This window comes from Tamandua tetradactyla, chromosome 19, assembly GCF_023851605.1.
Source record: "Tamandua tetradactyla isolate mTamTet1 chromosome 19, mTamTet1.pri, whole genome shotgun sequence".
In the NCBI taxonomy this organism is placed as follows: Eukaryota; Metazoa; Chordata; class Mammalia; order Pilosa; family Myrmecophagidae; genus Tamandua; species Tamandua tetradactyla.
The window spans coordinates 62506418-62531917 of record NC_135345.1 but is presented as its reverse complement, the minus strand read 5'-3'; the positions used below and the strand labels follow the sequence as shown (position 1 = coordinate 62531917).

Below are 25500 nucleotides of genomic sequence, written 5' to 3'. Positions count from 1 at the left end.
CTGAATTTCCATGGCATCTTACATTTTAGTGGGGTAAAGAGGTGGAATTGCAGCAGGATGTGGTAATAAACAAATGAATTTTAATAACATGAAAAATATCCAGTCTTCTGCAGAGAATTAAAGTAGAATGATTCAGGAGAGCGACTGTTTATTTTGTTGTTGTTATTGGACAAAGTCTTCTACAAAGGTGGCAGTGACTTGAGGATTGCAGTGGAATTACCCATGCAAAAAAAGGAGGAAGAAGCATTCCCAGCAGAGGGAATAACCAACACAAAGGCACTCAAGGGGGAACAGCCTTTGTGGAAAACAGAGAGAAAATTAGTATAGCTGGAACTTAATGGAAAAGGGAGAAAGCAGCGATGTGCTAGTAAATGTTTTAACAACTAGCTCCCCAGAAAAAAAAAAATGCAGGTATATACAAACCTTAATTTTATTATAAATTTTCTCACATTAATGATGTATAGCATGTAATGTACAAATAATAAGACATCAAATATCCCCTACTGTAAATTCTATATAGCCAATGGATTCTCACAAAATGCTTCCTTTGACTTTTGCTGAACTCCCATATCCAGAGACAAATTATCATTGTAACTGATGAACAAGTGTATTTCTACCACAAATGTGGACTGATATTTTGGTTTCCTTTAATTAGTAAGATGACATGTGAAACAACAGAAATATGTGGAAACGTCACTCTTTCATCAATGATGCTAGTGACTTCTTTGCTGAATCGCACAATAGTTTTCAAATGCTGAAATTTTCCCATATTTTTTTTGTGCTACTCACCATGTAATAGCTACAGACACAACATTTTTTAAAGTTTAGTCTGAATTATTAACATTTTCTTGAACACTTATATTTAGGCAATCAACAAAACTATACATCAAGCTCTGATTGGTAACATTTGTCACATAACATTTGTAATGACTGATTTTAGCATCCAGCTTGCAAAATTCTTGAAAATTTGATGCATGTCTCTCACAGGCCAGTACCCACAGATTTGATATACAATGGTATAGAAATGGCTACATATGTGATGTGGCAGCTCTGGTTTACAAAGGCCTTGTAGACCAATGCATAGAGTTTATCTTTCATTGGAAAAGTGAAGAAATACGATTGGAAGGCTGGCATCTGGGAAGTGATATGACTCAATTTTTGTTTTAAAATGTCCTGTCTGTGTGCTCTGGAGAATTGATTTTAAGAACGTAGGTAAGAAGTACGAAGACCAGTTAGAGGATACTCTAATAGTCTAGTTGAAAGATAATTATAGCTTAACAAAGGACACACTGGTGGGGAAGTTATTTTGGGGGGAGATTTATAGGACTTATAGATTCATGGAGATGGGGGCAGCAAGCCCTTAGACCAGATCAAGAGGACCCACATATCCCACTCACAGAAACATAGACACTCTTTTCTGCTTTTTTCTTTCTTTCTTTCTTTTTTAGCTCATAAGAAAATTTTCTGAGAGCTCAATAGCCAAGGAGAGTTACTGAAGGCAAAACAGGAGCTGCACTGGCTCCCCAGGGTAGAGGAAAAGAGTCTGAAAGCTAGTGAGTAGGTAGGTCTGGGGTGGAAGGTGAAAGAGGGAGAAATTTCACAGAATTTATAGTAGAAAACTCAAAGGAAGAGTGGCTGCTTTTGTTTCAAGTTCTAGTTTCCAAATCACTTAAAATCAGTGTCTATGCAGACAGAGTTTCCTTGATTCTTCTCTGCTTGGGGAAGCCAAGAACTGCCTAGAAATTCTGAGTTGGAAATGTGAGCTGTGGAGGAGAGGCACTATTCTCTCTTGTCTCCCTAGAAATTTGGGGCCCAACCTTGTTCTGGGTGTGGATCTTGGACTAAGCCAGCTCCTATGTTTTCCTGACAAGCAGATCAATATTCTCTTCGGTTAGCCCAAGAAAAGGTAAACTCCTTACATGTCCACATTTCAGGGCAATAACTTAGAGGAAAACATGGCTGGATAATGGGAATAGCTTGAGTTATAACTTTTAACTGTGAATTATAAAATGCAGGCTTCCATTTAAACTCTTTTTCTAGGCTTCACACATGTTAAGGCCAATGTGAGAGGGGGAAGTAAGGAAAAAAGAAATATAAGATGATTTCTAGATTTTTGACTTGCATATTTGTACGATTCACTTTAGTGATATCCAATAAGTCAATCTAAATTCAATGAATTTCCAAACAAAATCCAAGCATAATTTTTTAGGAGGAATGACACTTGGTGTAAGAAATTTGTAAGCTAATTTTGAAAGGGAAGAATAAAGGGAAGGAACTTGTCCTAGCAGGTATTAAACCATTTTGCAAAATAATGATGCTGGAATAGGTACAAGCTAATGAACGAGTGAAAGAGAATAAAGATTGATAGGAATTTGCCATACCATAAAAAACTTCAGGTTAACCTACTTGAATTCTGTAACTGATTCTAAATGTGAAGATATATCTGTAAAGCTAGTAGAATACAGTATTTGTGATACGGGGGAGTTTCTAAAATAATAACCCCAAGTCACACACAAAAAAGAGAAAACATGAGATATTTTGCCTATATCTAAATGTTAGATTCTTTTAACCCAAACTTATCTAAAAGGTGACAGAGAGAAAGAAGATATTTTCAAAACTGTGGAGAGATAGACTTAAATCAAGAGTTCCTAAAAATCAGGGGAGAACAAACAATCTTATTGAAAAATAGGTAAAGACTATAAGGAATCATTTACAGAAAGAGCCATCCAAATGGCTAATTAGTATAGGAGAGCCATTCAATTTTAGTAGTAATCAGAGAAATGCAAATTAAAGCAATGGCACACCCTGTAATATCTATTAAGCAGACAAAATTTAGAAAGTTGCATAACATCAAGCTTTGATGAGGCTATGGGGAAAGGGAAGCTTTACTGATCTGCCAGTGGAAGTGAAAACTGTTGAAGTCATTCTGAAGATCAATCTGTTAGTGCTTAGTGAAGTTAATTATGTGTGTAACCCACACATAGGTATATTCCCAAGGAAGCTCTTATAATTTTCTCCAAGGAGACATGTAGGTAAATGTCTGTCACTTGTGTTTTATCATAAAATATCCATCACTGAGTAAGTAAAATGGAACATACTGATATGATAGAACAAGATGAGCTGTTGAAATCACCAGTAGGCTAGGTGGGTAAAAAGTGATGTATGCACATATTTAAATACGATGCTACCAATAATGGAATATGATGTAGCAGACAGAATCAACCAACAAACTTCAAACATGACCACCTGGAAAGAATTCTAAAACAGCAATAATAAAAGAAACAGGTAAAATGAATAGCACAACACCTTTTATACCTTTGTGTACTAAAATACAGAAAGCATTTGCCACTTTTTAAAAATACCTGCATATTATTTTAAAAATATTTTTAAAGGAATGTATTTATATATTTTTTGTAAGCATGACTGGAAAAATATAACATTAAATACATTGGTTTGGAAGAAGAATGTGCCTTGAGAAAAGAGGACTTTTTTTTTCTAGGTTTTTCTATTGCTGTAGTAATTAATTACCACAAACTTAGTGCTTAGTGGCTTTCAACAATACAAATTTATTATTTTACAATTTTATGTCAGATATCTGATGTGGGGTTTACAAGGCTAAAATGAACAAATCAGCAGAGCTGCATTATTTTCCAAATGCTCTAGGGGCGAATTCTAGCTTCTATGGGCCTCATTCCTCATCTATAAAGCCAGCAACCTCGCATCTATCTACGCAAGGTTCTGACTTCTCCCTGTGACTCTCCCTCTCCCTTCTACTTTCACTTTTAAGGACTCTCGCGATCACCCCAGGCCCACCTGGAGAATCCAGGGCAACCTCTCCATCTAAAGTAACCTATTCACAGGTTCTGGGCATTAGAACTTGGGTATCTTTTGGGAAGACAGTCATTATTCTGCACATTACAGGGACAGGTGAGAAATAAATCAATAAACAAAGACCAAACAATTTGGGAAGAGTCATGAGAGTATTCCACCCAATGAGTAATATAATTAACTTGAATTTAGAGTATCTGAGGTCCAGAAATAGATAAGGGAAAAGAGGAGTATGGGATTGGGGAGTTTTCAACTGCGTCAGATGATGTTGAGAAGTCAACTAAGATAAGGATAGAGGAAAGAAACAGTAGATTTGGCAAAATGGAGATACTTGGTGACTTTAATAAGAACAGTTTTAGAGGAGTGGTAGAAAAGAATGCAGGATTAAAGTGGATTAAGGAAAGTATGTGATATGAGGAAATGGGGACAAGGTGTGATGCTACATCTATAGTATATATTAGGGTTATATAAAAATCTCCTTACAACAAATGCTACATAACTGAGAGTATACGAAAGTAAATTATTCTACCCCCTTAATGGAATATCATGCAACTATTAGAAATATCTTAAGTGTCTGTGCTCTCAAAATCTTTGTTACAAAAAAAGAGCCAGATAGAAATCACTTAAATAATACAATCACAATTGCATTCAAAGAAATAGATTCATACACAGAAAGAAAATCCATGACAGCCCTCATAGTAGTCGTCTTTAACAGGTGGACATGTGATTTTTTTAACTTTTTCTATGTTTTTCCAATGTTCCATTATGAACATCAACCTTTTTTTTTTTTTTAATTCCCAGCAACAATGTAAGTGCTTAGATATAATGAGATTCCCCAAAACTGGTTTTCTTTGAACAATTACAAGCAAAATTTAAACATTTCACTTCAAATTGAATGCGTTCACATTATAAAGAAACTGATTTGATTTTAAATGAAACCAAGGTCCATAATCAGAGCTCAGCTCGTTAACTTAACTATGGGGAAGCTTCTCATAGTTAAAACCTCTGGGCCACAATTTCATCATTCATATTAACTGAATACGAGATATGATCTCCAATTTTCTTTGTAGCTTAATCAGTCCACGAGAATATCCAGATTCAAGTATATTCATACTTTCATATAGACATCTTTACTTTAAAAACTATATGTTACACTTAGACCAAAAATGAATCATGCCACATCTTGATATCCCCGAAATGTGGTCACAGGCACTGACAGAATAAAATAAAGTGCTTTAAGAAGCTCAATCAACTTTGGCATTGAAATACTAGTATGTATTTATGCCTAAGGTTTAATACATCCACTTGCGTGACTGGTTGCCTTTTTTCAGATTATCTGCATTGATAAGGGAAGACGGAAGGTCACACTTAAAGCCTGAAGGAAATTTTGAATAATCAACTTGGTATCCTTGTAACAGAGAGCTTCCTCTGGAAATGTAGAAGGGAACTGCTCTCAAGGTCAGTACAGCTAAACAGAGCTCCTGTGAACTCATTCTGGCTTTCTTAGGAATATCTTCCCTCTTTCAATGGCTGCCTTCATGTCACAATGACTTTAGACTTTATCTATGAGATGTAAGCAAACCAACTTTACCAAAGAATATGAATCCTTCATGTCCAAACCTTTATTTATATTTTCTTAGACACATCAGATGTTAAAGATATGATGGGAACGTCAGCCTTCTGGGCATGGAAGGACCATTTACAAAATTACAAATTACATGTGATGGGCACAGCTGTCAGATGTTGGGGACAGGAGGCTAGCCTAAGATGGCGACTGGGCTAACATGGCCACCCTGGCTGATGCAACAGCACCTACTTAGTACAACAAGGTTCTTCATGGAAATAGGTTCCCGCCGGGATCTTCCCTCCGGCGCGAATTCCCCACCAATTATCTAACCAGCCCTCCCCGCCGGCGCGAACTCCCTCCTATCATAATGCTCCACATACCCTACTCCCTCCCCAAGCCGGTATATATACACCCGGCTTGCTTAATAAAATTTGCAGCTTGATCAGAATCCTGTCTTGCTGTCCTTCTTGCGTCTCTCTGTCCCATCGCCATTCTTCCCTCAGCAGGTGGCGGACCCCGTTGACTGTCCTGCGGGTCAGGACAGTCAGAAAAAAATCTTCCACCAGAAAACGGCCACTGCTCCACCCCTGCCTCCACAGAAAGCCAGCTGTTTTCAGTTATTCTTACCTGCTGGCCAGATTCTCTCAAGATGAACTCTCACCAGGAGTGAAACAAATGAAGACAGCCAAGACTGGGCGATCAAGCTGCTTCAGTCCTTTTTCTTTTGTCACTAGAGCCACGAACTCCTTCTGCCCATCATGTTCTGGATATTTCATTCCCTATGACTCTCTGGGCTGCCAGCAGTTTCTATGAACTCTAGAATGTTCTCTTACTCTGCCTCTGAAAGCAAGACCCTCTTGGTTTCTGCTAACCAAGCATCTGGTTTATTGCCTTCCTAGCTCAGTCCAGCTGCTCTTAATTACATTGTGAATAAAGGTGTTGTTTAATTCTTTTCTTTCTTTGGGGTAGTGTTTCCCACACTAAATTTAACCTTTGATAGAAGTCTAATAAGATTATGTTATATATTTTAACTTCTTTTGTATGTTCAAAGATGCCCCTTTCTGTTCCTAATCAGTTGTATTAATCAGTAGCAGATCTCCAATATGCCCAGATCTAATCTTTTTTAAAGGGTTCCTTTTAGATATGAATCTGGGTATTAAATTTAGATTATCTTCAAGCACAATGAACTCAATTTAAGAATTGTGCTCTGTATACGATTATCACCTTCAAGAGTTTGCTAACTTTTATCCAGTTTTAGGAACGTGTTTAAATAATTCTAATGTCTACAATCTATGGAACTCGAAATGAAAGCCTATTTCAAGATTCCTTGAAGAAAATTTATTGTATCTCCCTTAGTGTTAGTGTTTTAAAAAGTGGTATAGAGGTAAAGATATCAGACTCTGAGCTGATTATATGTGTTCAAATACTAATTCTGCTACAACTTGGGAAAAGTCACTTAATTTCTTTGCACCTTTATTTATTTGCAAAAGGAATTATAATGGTACATACTTCATAAGTTAGTTATGAAGAGTATATACGTTAATACGCGTGAGGTGCTTAAAAAACATGTAAAACATAGTACGCCTTCACTTATTCAGCTATAGCTATTTAAGTAATCATCAATTTGCATCTTCTTTTTGTTTAAAATGTCAACAATCTATGAATCATTAGTATATTGTGGGTTTTTTTTAGGAAGACATCATCAAGCATTTGAATGCACAGCTATGCTTTAGAGATCAGCATATTAAAGAATTCATAAATATGGACATTTAAAAATAGCAACTAGATAACTAAGCATTTGACATTAGGGATGAAAAAAAACAAATAAGGGTGTAATGGTAGAAAAGCTAAGGGTGGAGAACAAAAGAAAAAACCTCTGAAATCCGGATTTTATTCAATGGCTCTAGTTTTTGGTCAGTGAGGCTAGTCATCATAAAATTAGTTATAATTAAGGTAACAAATACAAATGCTCTCAAAAAAAAGGTTATAATTTAGGGCAGTTTCCAAGTATTTTATATATCATCCATATCTAACTCAGTCCCCTCACTGGTACAAATGAGAACTCAGAAGCACAAGGGAAAGAGGTCCCGCCCTGCCTCACATGGTTTGGAAGTGGCTGAGTCCCCACCAGAAGCCAGTCCACCTCTTCCTATCAGTAGACCCCAATGCTATGTCACAGTGACTTCAGATATTTGAGATCTGAGGTTTAAACTGCCAAAGCCTGTGCATTCAAAAGCTTTTTACCATATATGTTTTACTGACAAAACTTCTTAAATAGTATAAGATTGCATTCTCGGCCTTACTTACCCTGAAAAGTCTTTATCAATAAACAAACAAAAAAAAATCCATCAACTTTCCCTATTTGCTTATTCTTTTATTTTATGATAGAAAACTTTTCCATAATTAAGTCTTCTTTCAGAATATAGAGCTAACACATTACATCCTGTCCTGAGAGCAAATCTCTTTTTGTTCTGAGAGTACCACATTTTCTATAGTCGTAGGAACTAAGGCAAAAGAGCTGAACATATCCAGCCCTCCATTTCCAACTGAGCTTTCTTTTCATACTTCACTATGATTTCTCTAATCCCCACTTTCTCTTTGAGCTGCAGTGGATGCTAAACTTACAGCATGTTTAAGATCCCTGTTGATCTGCTAAGATGCTATACAGTGCATGACAGAGTTTGGCAAGCTGCATGTTGAGATATTTAAAAAAATCTAAATAAAACACAGCCTGTGTGACCATCAGTTGTATGCTGCATTTGAGGCCACCAAATCTTCTTGCTACTCCCAGGGGTGCCCCTTCATCTAACAGGCATCACCCTAATTGGGATCTGACCAAACAGCTGGATTTACAATGAGGCATTAACCATTGCCTGTGCTCCTTGCACACGCACGCACACACATGCACACACACATACACAGCATCTTACAGAAACAAGACTTACAAATGAGAGCTTGAATACTCATTTCTCGTTCTGACCCCTGGGGTCAATGATGTCAGAAAAACTCTTTCTGAAAAGTGCTCTAGAGTAGGAGTGAACAATCAGACCCAACAATAATGAGTAGCTCTTGAAGGTCACAGCTGTTGAGCAGCTAATTGTAACTTGAAAAGCTGAGTCCCCAAGTTATTAATGATCTGGCTGATAAACTTTTTTTCCCACTACAAGTCAAACAAGCTTTTATTCTCTCTTTGAAGATAAAGCAAAGAGCTGCTCTGGCTATAAATGTAAGGCTTTTCCTGTCTAGTGCAGCCATGCATATCTGACTGCCTCCCTTCCCGCCTCACACAGTATAAACTGGTGACCTTCCATAAATTGAGGTATGCCTTCTGATTCCAAGATCTCTCCTGAGGGAAGAGATCAACTCTGCCAGATATTTTGTTTTAGTGTGCTAACTACTTTGTATTATAAGACAGACTGAATGAAATGAAATGAGTAATTAATTAGGGGAACCAAAGTGATCCTTTTCCTTATTTTCTATGGGCATGGTAGAACACACCACCCTCGCTTGAACACAGACACTGTATCGCAAACCTTGAAGTTGGGCTGTGGGAGGTGAAAATAGTACTTCCACAGGCTAACAAAAATTATACTGGAAAATAAAAGGAACTGCCTGCCTTTCTCAAGCATTACCAAGAACAAAGTAATGCAGACATGTAGCAATGTAGGGCACACATCAGAAAATCAGAATGCATATTATACATGGAAATGCCATTACCACAAGCATTCCATATTCCTTGATAATGATTTAAATCTTTCTCCACTAATCTTTATATTTTACCTATTAATTTGCAATTTCTCGCCAGGCAGGAACTAAATCTTAAGGTTTCTGTCATTTATCGGGATACAGTCATTTATATACACACAGAAAGTTCAGGTAAATACTTGGTGAAAGATGGCAATGAAATGTGTTAATCATAATGCCATCCCGACTGAGTACTGTTCACTGCTCTCACCACAGCAAGGCACTAAGGTTCTAGAATGAACCCCTGAGGCTACCACAGAATGATGCAAGGTACTCACCTTTTCTCCCGCCTCCCACCCCCCTTCCCTGCATGGTCCCTAGAGGATTACTGAGCAGCTTCCACAAGGCCCAGAAGCAAACAACTTCAATCAGAGCTATAGTCTGTTATTGTAATGCAGGTTAGACTAGGGAAAAACTTGTATCCTGTGGGCTGTAGGAAGGAGAAAGCACCCAATAACCACACTGAGATTCTGATCTGTGGAAGAACTTGAGTGCAAACACATGCCCTCTTTATGTTATTTCATAGATTTGAAGGTGATAAGCCATATAATCAGGGCAATATTTTATCAGCAAATTTGTGCTTTTGTAAGTGGTGTCTACAGACCACAGATATTTTGTTCTCTGCATTTTAATTAATATATCATTAAGTAAATATTATTGATTTAATACCACAAGCCATGAATAACATTAAAGACCATAACAAATACACGATGAATAAAACACAGCCCTTTACCTCAAAGATATTATAATTCAGTAAGGGGGAAATGGCATATATATATGCAACTAGAATACAAGATAGTGTGATAAGCTCCGTAAGACTTGCAAGTCTTGCCATCTGCATTTATACTAATTCCCATAATCTGCCAATAATAAATGTTAATACATTTTCATAACTCTTGCTTCTCTATATACCTACAAATAAATGAGAAAGTTTCTATGAAGATCAAGTCATTTAATCATCAAGTTTCTTGATACTTTTAAAAATTAATATGGCACTGTAGCAGGCTGGCAGTATTCTCTTTTCAGTAGTATCAGATCATCTAAGCAGGGATAAGACATATGTCAACAATGAATGACCGTATTATCCCATTCTCTTTGAACTGGAGTAAGAATAAAGGAGGAAAATTCCAAAAGAGAATTTCTCTCTCTTCACAGTTTGAGTTCACCAAATTCAAAGCTTAGCCAGAGAACTTTCTAACCATGACAAAATTTGAAATAAGCAAAGTTGCATTGAAAACAAACTATTCTAATATCCATGTATTCTGGGAAGATTTTTTTGTGGGGTTGGGGGCAAATCTAGTTACTATGTGGTGAGATTTTCATTTGTCACTCATGGAAATCTAGGGAGGAAATGACTAGCAGGGACAGACAGAGGTGACCCAACAATAACAGGCAGAGTACACGGTCAGGGACAGTCAGAAACACTGTCCATATTTTCTTCATTTCCCTTCTACATCTACACTAACCCTTCTTGGAAAATTTATTCATTTATGTGGTTTTCCTTTGTATGTGGTACCCAGCTCTGTAGCTAAAGATCTAATTTACTTAAATTTCATCATTCATTATTTTCCGCAGGAACTAATATCACTTGCCAACTATCTTATTCAATGTACAGATAAGGAGTATAAGCATGGTTTGAATTCACAGACATAAGATTTTTTAAAACCACATACAATGATTTCAAAGCCTTTTATTTAACATACTCCATTTTAAAAGAAATTAATAAAAGTGCTCTTAGTTTTCATTAAAGTCTACAGTCACAATGGCGCAAATATTTTGCCCCAAATATAAATTAAAACTATAATTTTTCACATTTCAAAGTAGTTAATGCATACATTTATATTCAACTTGGATTTAGATCCACTTTTAAATGAAAAAATGCACTTGTCTTCAGAGTAAGAGTCTTATGAATAGACACAAAGAAGTAAAAAGCTTTAAATTTCTTTCCATAAATGTCAAAGAACATAAGATTTGGCAAGGACTTTGAAAATAATCTGGCCAATACATTAATTTTATAGATGGGATAGTATATAATTTACCTCTATTTACATAGTTCTAGAAGTAGCAGGAGCTGGATTAATACTAAGGTGACTATATAAATTATCACCCAGATCAGCTACTTTTGAGAGTAAAAGAGGACAGTATTAAGAATTACTGCAGGACAAGAGGGGTCATCTGAGTCTCTTCTGGGCAACCCAGGACATACGGCTAGCCTAACTATATAACACATAAAATGTGTGTTTATTGTTTTAACTGAGAACATTAAATCTGTTATAGAAGACAAGAAATAAATGGGATAGCTAAAACTTATGTATTACATGTGCACAATGCGTAGGCAAGAAGCTTTGGAGCCATAGGTGGAATTCATCAGAAATATTAATGATAAAAATAAGTTAATAACCTGCAAATAATTTTATGGAATAAATGGAACATAGGTCTGCTGAAATCAATCACAAGAAGGGGACAAATGAAAGTGTCATTTAGGAAGGGATGGAAAGACCATCAATCTTAATCATTCATAAAACCCAGATCATGCTATCTCCAAATTGAGAAGTATTCATCCCTACATCTGCCTGTCATTGTGGACACCTATTATGGCCCCTCTATGACCACAGGTATGCTCTCCTTAAGAAACACAGACATAAGCCAAAGCATCAGCACGTTAATCAGAGAGTTCTAGCTGGGACAAGGTATATGGGTTCCTGCATCTCTCCAACAGATTAAGCATGTGTTACCTTCAGGCACTTTCCAACTACTGAGCTTCATTCCTAATCTTCAAATCTGGTCCTTGTACCCACACCATAAGTAACCACACTATAAGTGCACTTAGGTACAGCATACCTCGTTTTACAGGCCCTATAAGTTCTAAGACCCTCGGCATAAGTTGACAGTTATGCATAATAGCAAAACTCATTATTTAATAAGTATTTCCTATACAAACCTAACTTTCTCACTTTTTTTTAATAAATAGGGTGAATAAATACTTCAGTAACAAGTAAACAAAATTAATCACTGAAATAATTTTAAAAAATTTTAATTCCCTCTCTCTGCTGTTATTTTTTTGATTGCCATTCAAGTGTACCTGAATTCACATACAGTAAAAGGAGATCCTACTGTATATGTGTATGTGTATTTATATGATACGTATACACACATGTAAGCTAAAGTTGGTAGAAATGCAAAAAGAAGTCTCACAGAAGTAACTATTCATCAATACTATGTCATACTATGTCAGCACAAATGTTTATTTTATGGTGGTAAACAAAATTTTATAACATGAGAAATAAATTATAGGTAAAGAAACAGACCAACAAAACATTTTCTTCACAGGCCAGTCAAAATGACTCTGCTACATTATATTTCCTTGTAATTAAAAAATCACACTATTTTTCTATCATTATAAATGATCACATATTTTACATAGATGGAACCAAATTTATACTTTCTCTCCTAAATTTTATAAGCAATATTCACTTACCCAAGCTAAGAAGGAAATAGTATATTTTTCCTTTCAGATGTGCAACTATAGTATAATCTACTTTTACATAACCGACAGTTTCAAATAAAATTGAAGTCAACTGGGTTTTAAATCCACAGGGTTTTTAAATGATAGAAGTGCTAATGTGTTTACTTTCTAACACAGAAATGAAGGAAGAGAGAAAGATTTTTGTGTCTGAGAAAATGTGTTGCATATAATGTTAATTTAGTTTTTTTTCCATATTTTAAGGCTACTTGATAATTGCATCATAAATGACAACTATTTTGCCATAGAGTAATTCTTGAATTTTAAAGTGATATGAGAATTTAATCAAAGGCTTCACTTTTCTTGCTGTAGACTACATGAAAGTATAGTCATATTCATCTGGTTATAATGTATTGCAAATTATAAGTATTTAGTCTAATTTAATTTCCAAGTGTGATTAAAATATATGCCAGTGTTTCTCAATTACTCTTAAATAAATGAAAAAAACATATTTTATTATGAATTTTTAATATGTGCTGTACCTCAATGCTACTTTAGCCTGCTGTTTGAAATTAAATTCTAATGAAATTACAATTCCACAATGGGTGAAAATTACTAAATGTAGCCATACTTCCTTAGTTGTGTGACATGTTCCTACAAATATAACCCTCTACTGTTGGTTCTATCTATATATGGGTCATTTGAAAAAGGTTATTGAGTCAGTAACCTTTCAGTGAGAATAAAAGAATACTCTCATTGTCTCACTGATTTAGCTCAAACTGTGTTATCATCCTATTATATACACATAATAGCATGAAAGAAATTACATTTGGAGTAACATGAATTTTGTTATAAGTCATAAGTTCCTCTTTAGGGTAATCACCCCAACTTGCCCCACCCCGGGCATAATGGTAGCTAGCAAGGCATGTACCTCCATTTGGTTTGGATGAAAAGAGCTGCTCTTAGCGTCTCTGAATGGCCCTTGCCTTTTTGCTGTTTCGTGCTACATAATTTGCCAGCAAGGCATGTGTCTTCTTCACACAGCTTGGATGATCAGAGCTACTTTTCATGCAGTATAATTTAAAAGTCCATCTCCAGTATCTGTGTAGAAGCCCTACTAACTCTCCTTTGGGTCACAATAAAGGGAAGAGCCCGGGACCCATATGTGTTCCTCCCCACCTCCTCCACTGACACTCAGGGAGCCTAGGTTAGCTAAACCCTGGACTCTTCCACCATTCTCTTTCTCTCCTCCTCTCCACAGGCTCTTTGATCTAGTAAAGCTGCCATTTCAAGCATTCTCACCTCACTAGCTACGTTTGTGCCTCATCACCGGAAGAACTTACACATAACATTGGAAACAATACATGTGATCTTTCTGTTGATCAGCATTAGGAAAAAACTCTCAAAAGCATAAGAAAAACTGGGGGATTCCCTTTATTTTACCAATGTACCAAGCCATGATTTGATCACTTTCAATGGCTATATATTTCTCCGTCCCTAAATGTAAGGGTGTCTACAGAGATCTCCCTCCATTCTCTTCTCTGCTTTGGCAATCTCATCCACTTTCATGGCTATCATCTCTTTGCCCAAAAGTCTTACCTTACATTACTAGTGATAACTTTTCTCTAGACTCATACTTTCTGAGCTTGCCCTGCATTTGCACTTCTAACTCAATATTTCTAAGACCAAATACACCATTTTTTTCTGAAAAACAAAAAACAAAAAACAAGGCTTCCTCTTGATTTCCTAATTCTCTCACCTAGGCATCTTTGATTCTTTCCCTCAACTTCACTTCCTACACTCAATTAGTAGCCAAACACTGCAAATTCAAACTGTGCATCTTTCACATCACCCCTCCTTTTTTCGAATCCTGTTTCTATCTCTCCAACACTCATCATTTTCTACCCTAAGGAAAAGTTTACCTAATCTCACCACTTTCAAGTACCTCTTCTTCCTTAATTTATCCCACATAATCCTGGCAGGTTTTAAACTGCAACTTTGATCAAGAGCTTCCAAAGAATCCCCACCACAGACAAAAGTATGCAGACAGCTTCACCCTGACATTTAAGAACCCCTGGAAGAGGCCACAACCTATCTACCTTTCAAACTTACTGCTTCACTACTTCCTTCCTTAGAACCTTCATGTTGATTAAATTTGACTGTTTACTCCTCCATGAAAATGTCATAATTTCCTCCAACTGTAACTCTGTTCACATTATTCCTTCGCTGGAATATCTTCCTCCACCATCTTCCGTCTATACTTGCAAAAGATCCTAGGGACTTTTCAAGACTGTACTAAAATAACACCTTATCTAAAAAAACAGCTTTATCCAACCTCTCTTCGCCTCTATCCTTCACCTCTTCACCCCACACCATGAGCATCATTTCCTTTTCCTTTAAAATATTATAACACATTATTCCAAATTCCACCTAATCATGAAGTCAAATATGTACCGAGTTTACCTAGTCTCTCTTTCCGCAGCAACAGACTATTAAACTGCTTCATAAAGCATACTAGGTACATTATAGGCACAAAAGTAAGTATATTAAATTAGGTTGAGTTAGTTTCTCTCCTAAACAGTTATGATCAATGTTGACATCCAGTGATGAATCCATGAATGTGCCTATGATATAAAGATAATATTTTAGAATATTAATCCTCTTCCTTAATTTAAACAGAAATATTAACTAAATAAATTCATTGAAAATTCTTAATGGATTTCAATTATACTTTTCTGTATGATTACTACAAAACAGAGTAAAAAAGAAGGCAAATAGTGATAGAGAACCTTCTGGGTTTCAGGTACTAGCATGCTTTCTCATATATATATATATATATATATATATAATATATATATATATATATATATATGCTTAATCATCACTATATATATATATATATATATGTTTGTTTTTTTTTTTTGCATGGGCAGGCACGGGAATCAAACCGTGTCTCCGGCACAGCAGGTGAGAATTTTGCCTGCTGAGCCACTGTGGCCCACCTTACAACATATATTTTCACATTCTATAGATGAGATAAAGACTTTTAAAAGTAATTCCCGTGCCTAATTTAAGATGGCTAACACAAAGTAAAGCTGAGAATGAACTCAAATCTTTCTGACCCCTAAAGCAATGCATTCCCTCCTACGCGGCCACACTGTACTCGCGCTTCGGCCTGGAATCAGACCGCAGCTTTCTCCGCTCCTGGCTTCAGGCTGCCTCCGAACCATGGATTCCAGCAAGGCAAGCTATGGGACTCAGTGAAAATGTGTAAGCAGGATCTGAGCGTTCTACACATGGAGGAACTGTGCTTCTTGAGGAGTGAGTGGAGAGCATGGGTGGTAAAATATCACCTGCTACTCATAAAGCTAAAGTAGAAGGAAACATCAAGGAAGAAAAAACAAATAGAAGACAGAGGAAAACATAAAGACAAAAGAACCATCAAATGAGGAAAGTGATCTAGAAATTGACGATGAAGGTGTTATTGAATCAGACACCAACATGCCTCAAGAAATGGGAGATGAAGCTGTAGAGGTAACTGAGGCAGTGATGGATCAGGCAAATGATAAGAAAGTGGCTGACAGATGCCATGAAGCTGAATCCTCGCTTGGCCATCCTGTATGCCAAGAGGGCCAGTGTCTTCATCAAATGACAGAAGCCAAATGCTGCTGTCCGAGACTGGGGCAGAGCCTTTGAAATAAAGCCTGACTTGGCTCAACCTTTCAAGTGGCAAGGGAAAATGCACACACTTCTGGGCCCCTGAGAAGAGGCAGCCCATGATCTTGCCCTTGCTCGTAACTGGATTATGATGAAGATGCTAGTGCAATGCTGAAAGACATTTAACCGAGGACCCGGGATATTGCAGAACATCCGAGAAAGTATGAACGGAAATGTGAGGAGTGAGAGAGCAAAGGGAGAATACCGAGTTAAGGCTTGGGAAGAATACGAGAGTGAGGAAGAAGCCAGATGACAATCAGGAGCTCAGTATGGCTCTTTTCCAAGTGTCTTTCCTGGGGGGCTGCCTGGAATGGAGGAGGCATGCCTGGAATGGCAGGAGTGCCTGGGCTCAATGAAATTCTTAGTGATCCAGAGGTTCTTGCAGCCAGGTAGGAGTCCAAAAGTTATGGTGGCTTTCCAGGATGTGGGCCAGAATTCAGCAAATATGTAAACATATCAGTACAACCCATGCGCTTTGAAATTTATTGCTTTTTTGTATATACACTATTTTTCACAAAAAAAAGAAAGAAAAAAAGTCGATCGTAGTGATAAAAAAAAAAAAAAATTATTCCTTCTAGCTTCCTAAACTCTGGAGCACCTGGAAGGAAAAATCTGAGAGGATCGTATGGTAGGTAGCCCATGATAAACCCTGGGATCTGTCCTGTAGCTACTTGTTGAAGAGTGCTTTGAAAACCATTGTTTTTTTTTATTTCTTTGCTTCGTATATATTTTATACTATACAATAAAAAAAGTTTATACAAAAAAAAAATCAACAACAAATAACTACGTCACAGTCCCTTCCAACACGAAAAAGTTAAAATGGGCATAGCCCAAATACCTCTAAAGAATGGGAGAAAGGTCAAAGGTGATGGTGGAGTTATACAGAGAAGGTAGGGTTTAACAAATGAGTGTGATTGCTGAATCAATATATTGTTATTTGTTTTAGTCTCCAGGATCTTAGAGCAGCTAGAAGTAAAAACATGAAATTGTGGACTTATGACCCATACCAAACTCTGAAATCTGTTCTACAACTAATTGTTGTGGTGTACCTTGAAATTTATTGGGGTTTTTTTGGTATATATGTTAATTTTCACAAAAAACAAACAAAAAAAATTTCTTCTAGCCACCAGTGTTTTGGAGCAGCTAGAAGGGAAAATCTGAAATAGTGTAAGGGTAACCCATAACAAACTGAAATCAGTTCTGTAAATACTTGTTGAAGTGAACTTTGAAAAGCATTGCTTTTTCTTTCTTTTGTTTGTATATATGTTATATTTAATAATAAAAATGTTAAAAAAAATCAGAGTAACCCAAAGGTTATGCATCTCATCAGTAAAACGTCACCCAAACTGGGACGTCAAGTATAATGCTATTTGACAAATAAAGCCTTTGCTGAAGGAAAAGTAACCTAGATCACTTAATGGATGCCACAATAATGCAAACCAGTACACTTCTGACCATCTCATCAAGAAAGCTGGGGTGTTTTGAAGATACCCCTTTATCTTAAATGTGGCTGATACATTTTCCATTGGTTTGCCATTAAGGTATTCATTCAGATAATATTTTCCTATTAGGAATTACAATATTTTTGAACCTTAAAAATATTTAAAACAAATTAAAGGGGTGTATTAGTTCCTGTGGGGAAAAAAAAAAAGCAATGCTTTAACTAAAATTCCATATCATCATCCTTTTTGAGGCAGTAAAAGAAACATGGTGAAGAAGAATTAAAATATATTGATTAAGCAAGAAAAAATGAATCACTTCTTAAAAAGTAAGAGTAGGAAAAATTAATTTAATTAACTGCATATACATATGAAAGTGGGAGAGAAAAATTAGAGTGCATGGCCAAATTTCTGCTTTATTATATCTGAGATGCACAGCCCTAATACAAAATCTTAAAGCATGAAAAAAAATCTAAAAACATGGACAAAAGACAGACTCTGAAAAGTATCATGTTCTATGCACAGTAACACCTGATTTGCCCTTCTTTCACCTTATCTTTGGGTTAAATACTTCCATAAATATAATGATAGTTCCCACTCTCTATATCTCGGATGCACCTCATATCTCAGTTAGCCACACATTGCTGAGTTGAGGGGAAACAAAAGCAGAGGAAGGAACACCCTAATCATTCACTAACTCATTTGGAATAGTATCTGTCACTGGTAGTGTAACATTTACTCCTTTAAAACAGCTATACAATTCTCAGAACATGGCAGAATCTCAGTTAATGAAGGATGAAACACTTAAAACACATTTCTAATTAAACTGAAGAAACAAAACTTTTTGTCTTTGTCCTAAATGTCAAACTGCAGTATTTATTTTCAATTATTCACATATTTTGGAACAAGAGGATCTATGGTTTCTGTAAGCATTTTGAAAAGCTATTTGCATGCTTTCAAGATGGAGATGGAAAAGAAATTGTATTTACATCAGTAGAAGTATGACACTTAGAAGCTTATGTGATTTTCTGGAAACACTTAAAGCCCAAATTCACTAATACAATTATTTTCAACTAGACACATGATTCTAGTATGTGTGCCATTTGGTAAAGAAAGAGTATCCTAAAGGAAAGGACATCAAGTTTAAGGCAGCAAAGCTTTTTTTTAAAAAAAAAAATCTCAAATCTTACCTATTTCCCTAGATAACTATAATCCTTCTTCCCACATAAAAGTATAATATGACCCTTGATGCACATAAGAATTCTAAAGAGTGATGTGCAAGGAATGTATTTTGCATATCAATTAGACCTGAAGTCTTGTCTAAACCAGCAAACCTCACTAAAAGATACAAATAAATGGGAACCGGGGCTTTTATCTGAAATAATATTATAGTGTCATATAAAATAAGAAAGCTAACACAGCACTTTGAAGGCCACATTATATTAGTCTCCTGCAGTAAGAGTTATATCCAAAAAGCTGAGCTTGTAAAACAGAGGGTTTTTCGTTGCTGTGGCAACATTAATCTCTGTGATTCTATTATAGGTTCTTTCATCTCCCTGCCTCCCCATGAATTTCTAGACTTCACATATACTTTTCATACTGTAATACAATAACAAAATTAAGCTAGCATTTCTAAAAATTTAAAAGAACACAAAACTGTGCCAGAAGGATAACTCATCACTGTCAACATAAATAAAACTAATAAAAACATATCAAGAGTAATAAAGGCTCAGATTCTCCACTAGTCACCAGTAATACCAAATGAAAATACGAAAGCCAAGCAATTAAAAATAAATGGGCTTAAAACACACATACAGACACACATGGCTTATAGGCTGTTCCATTTCATAATCAAGGAAAATAGGGAATGTTCTGGGCAAAAATAGGGACAAGGATGGGGGAAGTGGAGAAAAATAAATTCAATTCTGAATTTTTGAGCTTCAACATGCAATCCCCCTCTTATGCTCTTCTCTAACAGAGATTAAGGTGATTGCTTTTGCCTTTTAGGACCTTCAGATTATGGGCATATAAAAATAAACCAACAATAATAATATTATCAATACTATTAGAAAGTTGGGCTCAAGGTGCAAAGGAGGGATTACAAGTAAAGTGACATTTAATTCAAACTGGATGAATCAGACACATGCCCCACAAGTGAGGACACTTGAGCTAAAGATAAATTGGGTAGTATGGGACATTCCAACCTGCAAAGATAAGATCATTTGCTAAAAGTATGGGAGGAAGAAGGCATGGTTTATTCAGTAAATTGATAGAACCTTCATGTAGAGAAAGGCTGTTCGGGGTTTGGTTTGAAGTAAGAGAAAAAGTATTGCCTACTAGCCTTACTTACTGGATGTTGGTGTTTGACGCATACATTTAAAGCTTTCTTGATATACCTCTTCCTGTTCTTCATTTATTCCAATGGACATGACTTGCCCTATCAGTTGGGGACTTCATGGTGTGCAAAAATAATGGCTCTATTCACAAAACATTTGATGAGTAGCCCAACAAATGAGTTTTTGTCCCTCTCCCCTTGTTCCTATCAATCAATAACACTGTCTTATGTAAAGTTATGTGAGCTTTGCAAAGTGATCTTGGATCTCTGACTTTAAAAAAATATTTTTTTTCTTAGGGCAGATTTTATTTTCTACACTCTTAACCAAATAGACATCACATGATTCCTTGAGATAAAGCATCAATTTACATGTCAAGTAATAGTTATGTTTTAATAATCAGTTATTACAAATCTTGCTTGATTTATACAGGGAAAAATAAACCATATATCAAGGTTTATTTTTTGAGACAATATCAAAAGATACCCATAGATTATATGGCATTATTATTTTATATGCATGTCCTATGTTAAATTGTTAATGAGCAGGGGGGTTCAAGGATAGTTCAATGGTAGAATGCTGCCTGTCATCCGGGAGACCTGGATTTGATTCCCAGTCCATGCACTTCCCCCTAGAAAGCAAATAAACAAACAAAATACAACAAAAAAAAATTCAACAAATGGTGCTGCAATAATGGGATATCACATGGAAAAATCATGAAATATGACCCCACCATACAGCATACAAAGAAAATTGTTAATGGGCGCTTCTTTACAAATTCTGACATGGAATGATGCACTAAGAACTGAATGAATATGAAACATATCCAGGCCTGCAGATCGACTTCCTAAGTTTGTTCAATGTTTTTCCTTGACATAGTACTGAAAAGCATATGTTTCAAATGCAAATATATATATAGTATTTTTTCAGCTGTTCATAGGAAGACGGAACAGTTCAGAAATAAAATCTAACCTTGGCTCCATTACAGCCCTCTTAGCTGTTACTGGGAAGTAGAAGAAAGCATTGAATGAAAATCCTAGCAAATGCTCTTTATGCTTCACATAAGCCAAAATAGGATACCGAAAGAAGAATAGTAATATCATTTTTTTAAAGAGAAACTTATGCTCAGCAAAGAATATTTTAAAATCATTTTCTCCATGATTGTCCCTAAATTCTATAACTTATGGGTTATTGAAATTAGGAGCTAGAAAGTGGGGTTTCTATTCAAGAAAGGAGGGTGCACCAGTCATTTATAAATGTTTGGTCAACAAACCATCTTTCCTTACCAATATGCTCCATTCCCTTCTTGTGTTTCCTATCAGTGAGAAGTACAATTATTCTTCATTTAGTTTCTCAAGGCAGAAACTTGATTGTCCTACCTGGGTTTTCCCTCTCTTATACTCATATATCCAATGAATTGCTAAAATCCTGCCAATTGGTTCTCATCATTACTAATTTCATTCACTTCCTGAGTCAGAGCCACCATCATTTCTTATCTGAATCAATAAAACAATGCCCCTTTCTCGAGTCTTGAAGGCTCACACTGCAGATCAGACAGCAGGTCACACTGCTTAATTCCTCCAAGATGTACATAATAGTTTCCTCACTGACATCAGGAAAAATCCAAATTCCTTATAATGTTATAAGGAATGTCCTTCATAATCAGATCACTGACCACCTTTCCAGGTCCTTTCTAGACTGCTCCCTAGAAACAAACCTCGGAAATGTTATGCTCCCATCTGACTGAACTTACCCTTTCATGCTCAGGCCACTCTGCTGCTGTTTATTCTTCCTGTAATATTATCTTTCTTCTTTCACCTTTGCTTCACTAATTAGTACTTATCTCACAGGTCACTGCTGAGGTAACATTTTATGCTCAGGAGCATTTTCTCTGACTGGGCAGTTCCCGCTTTACATACTCCATAATAGCACAACTTCTTCCCTCCACAAATGCTACTGTGTGGGCCCTGGGTCAAGGAATAGTCATTGACACAATTATTCAGACCAGGGATATTGACTTAACCCAATGGAGAACCTACTCTCTTCTCTTGGAAATCTGAACTAGAGGCAGTGTCAGTTGATAGTTGGTACTGTTGCTGAGAATTGTGGCATAGAATTCAGTCATACAACCAACGTACAATGCTGATGAACAAAGAAAACTGTTGGAAAGATGCAGAAGGAGAAGAAGAAATAGACCCTCAGAAAGAAATATCCCCTGGTATTATTTCCTGATATCCAAGTTCCAATAGTCTTAATTCCTTAGAATCTTATAAGGATTATGTATACTTAAAAAACTCCTGGAATTTAGGCCCACCCAACAAACACAGGCACATAAACTGGTGTTAATTACCATTTTTACAAACAAGACTTCTGCCTTGTCAAGTGGAGTGGGGAGGTATCTTCTACAAGGATGTACCACAATCTATTCTCTTTTGTGTATCTCCCAATACATTGAAGACTTATGGGGAGCTCCAAGTATGTGAATTGCTTACTTTTGTGATCCTAGTACTTAGTGCAGTGTCCTACGTACATTTGTACTCAATATGACATTGTTGAGTAAATAAATGAGCACAAGAATAGATGAGCCTCCAAGAATTTAATGTTAGATTAAATAATTTTAAAGACTTTTTTTAGAAAAATGAAAAAAATAAATGAATCTTTTTTTCCTCCTGTCATGACCACCGAGGCATTACCATCTATAAAAACAGAAACCTGAAAATGGGGAGAAATGAAACAAACAAAAAAAGGTCTGGTGGGTTTGACTGTGGTTTCCAAAAGGATTGAAGCTATGCAGAGAGCTCTAGGAAAAGCATTTTGTCTCTTGCAAAGGGTACACTGTAAAATGCAGCGCAGAGAAGAGCTTTTACAACTTCTTTTCAAGAATGAGATGCTTGAGCTATATTCCAAGAGGACACTGCAACTATACGTGTGGTTTGCAGGATGATTATTTGTACCTCATATCAATGAGCTTTTTATGCATCTGAATGAAAATCACAATTAAAGTAAGGAATATGCTGATAAAAAACACATTAACATTCCTTTAACTTCTAGAAAAGTCTTAATATCAAGTCATTAACTGGGCAATCTGCCATCAGACTTCCTTCTGCCTTAATAGGCTGAGAGAAACTTGTCCTCAGAGAACATTTTGTTTTTAAATTCTTCATGTTTGCTACTCTATTCTGAAGTCTCAATTCCTATGAATACAAACATTCATTAACTCTTAAGAACTGCTATTAACTATCTGGCTTCATATGAATTGAAAAGAAAGTTTAAATTCAAACCACATCATGTTTTTTTGTTATGATTTTTTATGATTGTTTTTGCACTTGCTTGTTCAGTTGTCTTTAGAACAAAATGAAGCTAACTCTTTAAAGTAAAATCAATTTTATTTTAAATCAAAGATTGCATTGATATCAGTGTATTACATTTACTTGAGTTTTCTATTTATTGAATAATCTCATTTCAATAGCAGAAAGTTGGTTTCAATTTGGTGGAGAGGGAAGTTGAGTTCACTGACATTTTCTGGTTTAAATTCCTCCATGTCTGTTCAATTTAAAGAGCTCAAGGTAATATAGTATTTTTCACTTCAATTTCAATTTTAATACCTATCCAATCACTCTTGCTGTATGTACTTCCTTTATATTGGGAAAGATTATGTCCTTGTAATATTTACTTATTTTTAAATTTTTTTCAATGATGAGCACTCTATGATGACTTTCAGTCACTCACTGTCTTACTGATAAAATTACTTTTGCACAAAGACAACTCTCAAACAGTGTCATCGCATCCTAACAGATTAAAACGATTTTGTAAACTCCTTTTGAATTACATGACATTTAGCTCAGTCTCCATTTCTAATTTATGAAATTTGCCTTGTACCCTCACTTTGTCTCTTAAAATAGAACATAATGCAATTTTCCAATTTCTAAGTTGACAGAAAAACATGATTTAAAATCATCGTTAAACTGTAACCTGCCACATACATGGAAGCAAGCAAAAGCTAATCATATAGAACAATCTTATTAAGCTATAAAATGGGGGAATGTTTAAATTCCATCAATTTTTCAGTAAAAGTTCCATATGAAATACTATTCTAAATGATTATATTTTGAATGTATTTCACAGGACAGATTGCCAGCAGGTGTGGGTATGTGGGTTTTAGCTGCTGATTTAAACATTCCACATCTATTCATAATGTAAAATATTATTTCTGGTTTTCTTCTTCATCATAACCGGAAATCCTGATCAACGTAGATACAGTAGAATAAATTAAGTAATATTAATTTTACTTTATCTTTACAATGTAAATCAAAAGACAAAGTATTATGAAAATTTTTGACTGGTGAAACACAATTCTAGACAAAACATAACTGCATGCAATTCAGAGAATTTTACATTTGAAAGGGTGAGGCAAAACAGAAAGCAGGGAAGGCCATGAAGTTCTTAAGAATCTTTAGCATATATTGTCCTTGAATTTTCAAAATATGTTGGAGTCAATTCTACATGCCACTATGGAAGCGTATGTACTCCCTGACCAGTTTGCTGCCTGTTTCCACCATTACTGCCCTCTGACTCTCACCACCAACTAAGAATTGCTTATCTGATTACAAAGATTCTAGTCCACTGATTTAACAATGTGACTTAGTGGATAAAGCCACTTCAAGTGTAAAGTTACCAACACATGTTTACTTCTTCTATGTGGCTGCAGTAATTGAAGAATTAGTTTTAACTCTCACATGTATCTAAAATCTCAAAAGGATTTCAATATACCTCCTTTTCCTTGAACTGAAGCAAACCCATTCCAACCTATGATGCCAGAGAATTCTGTAATGGGATGTGCTGACAAACACACCTAATAAAGTGACATTTCTTTTTCCTTTGCCAGTATTTTCTGTATGTATGTACCTTTTGAGAAAATATCAGGTAAGAGGATGACTACATTTTGGGACAAGTGTTACTATTCATGGCTCCCCAGTTCAAATGCTTTCCAGCCATTTCCATATTGTGGACCACAAAGAAAATTATAACTATAGTGCTTTGGGGGAAATTAGAGGTATAAGATTGCCTGTATGGAGTTTGGTGAGGAAAATTACATTTCTTAAATATTGTGTAGTCATGCAAAGATAAATAAAACATAAAGTGTTGGGGAAAGAGTAAATATTACATAATGCTCCTCAGCGAAGTATTAAGGGCAGGATGTCATTCATTGTGCTTGCTAGCTACCAGACTCAATATAATATATTTATAAATAAACACTTCCCAATATTTTCATAGGAAAAGAGGCTTCTGTAACATAACATCAGCACAGGGTTTTAGGCTTTAAACGACTGCACACAATTCCTTGCAAAGATGTTTAATGATTACCTCCTTAAAACCTCCGTGGTCCCAATGATGAGAATTTTTTTTTTG

At 35.8% G+C, this 25500-nt stretch overlaps 1 protein-coding gene and 1 pseudogene across 15 annotated transcripts in view; one reads left to right on the top strand and one right to left on the bottom strand.

The window, feature by feature from the left end:
- The window catches only part of LOC143663737 (putative protein FAM10A4), a 39766-nt pseudogene extending 22996 nt beyond the window's left edge, over positions 1–16770 (top strand).
- Positions 1–25500, bottom strand: part of ADGRL3 (adhesion G protein-coupled receptor L3) — an 841123-nt gene that overhangs the window by 514546 nt on the left and 301077 nt on the right. The gene's annotated exons all lie outside the window — the stretch shown is intronic.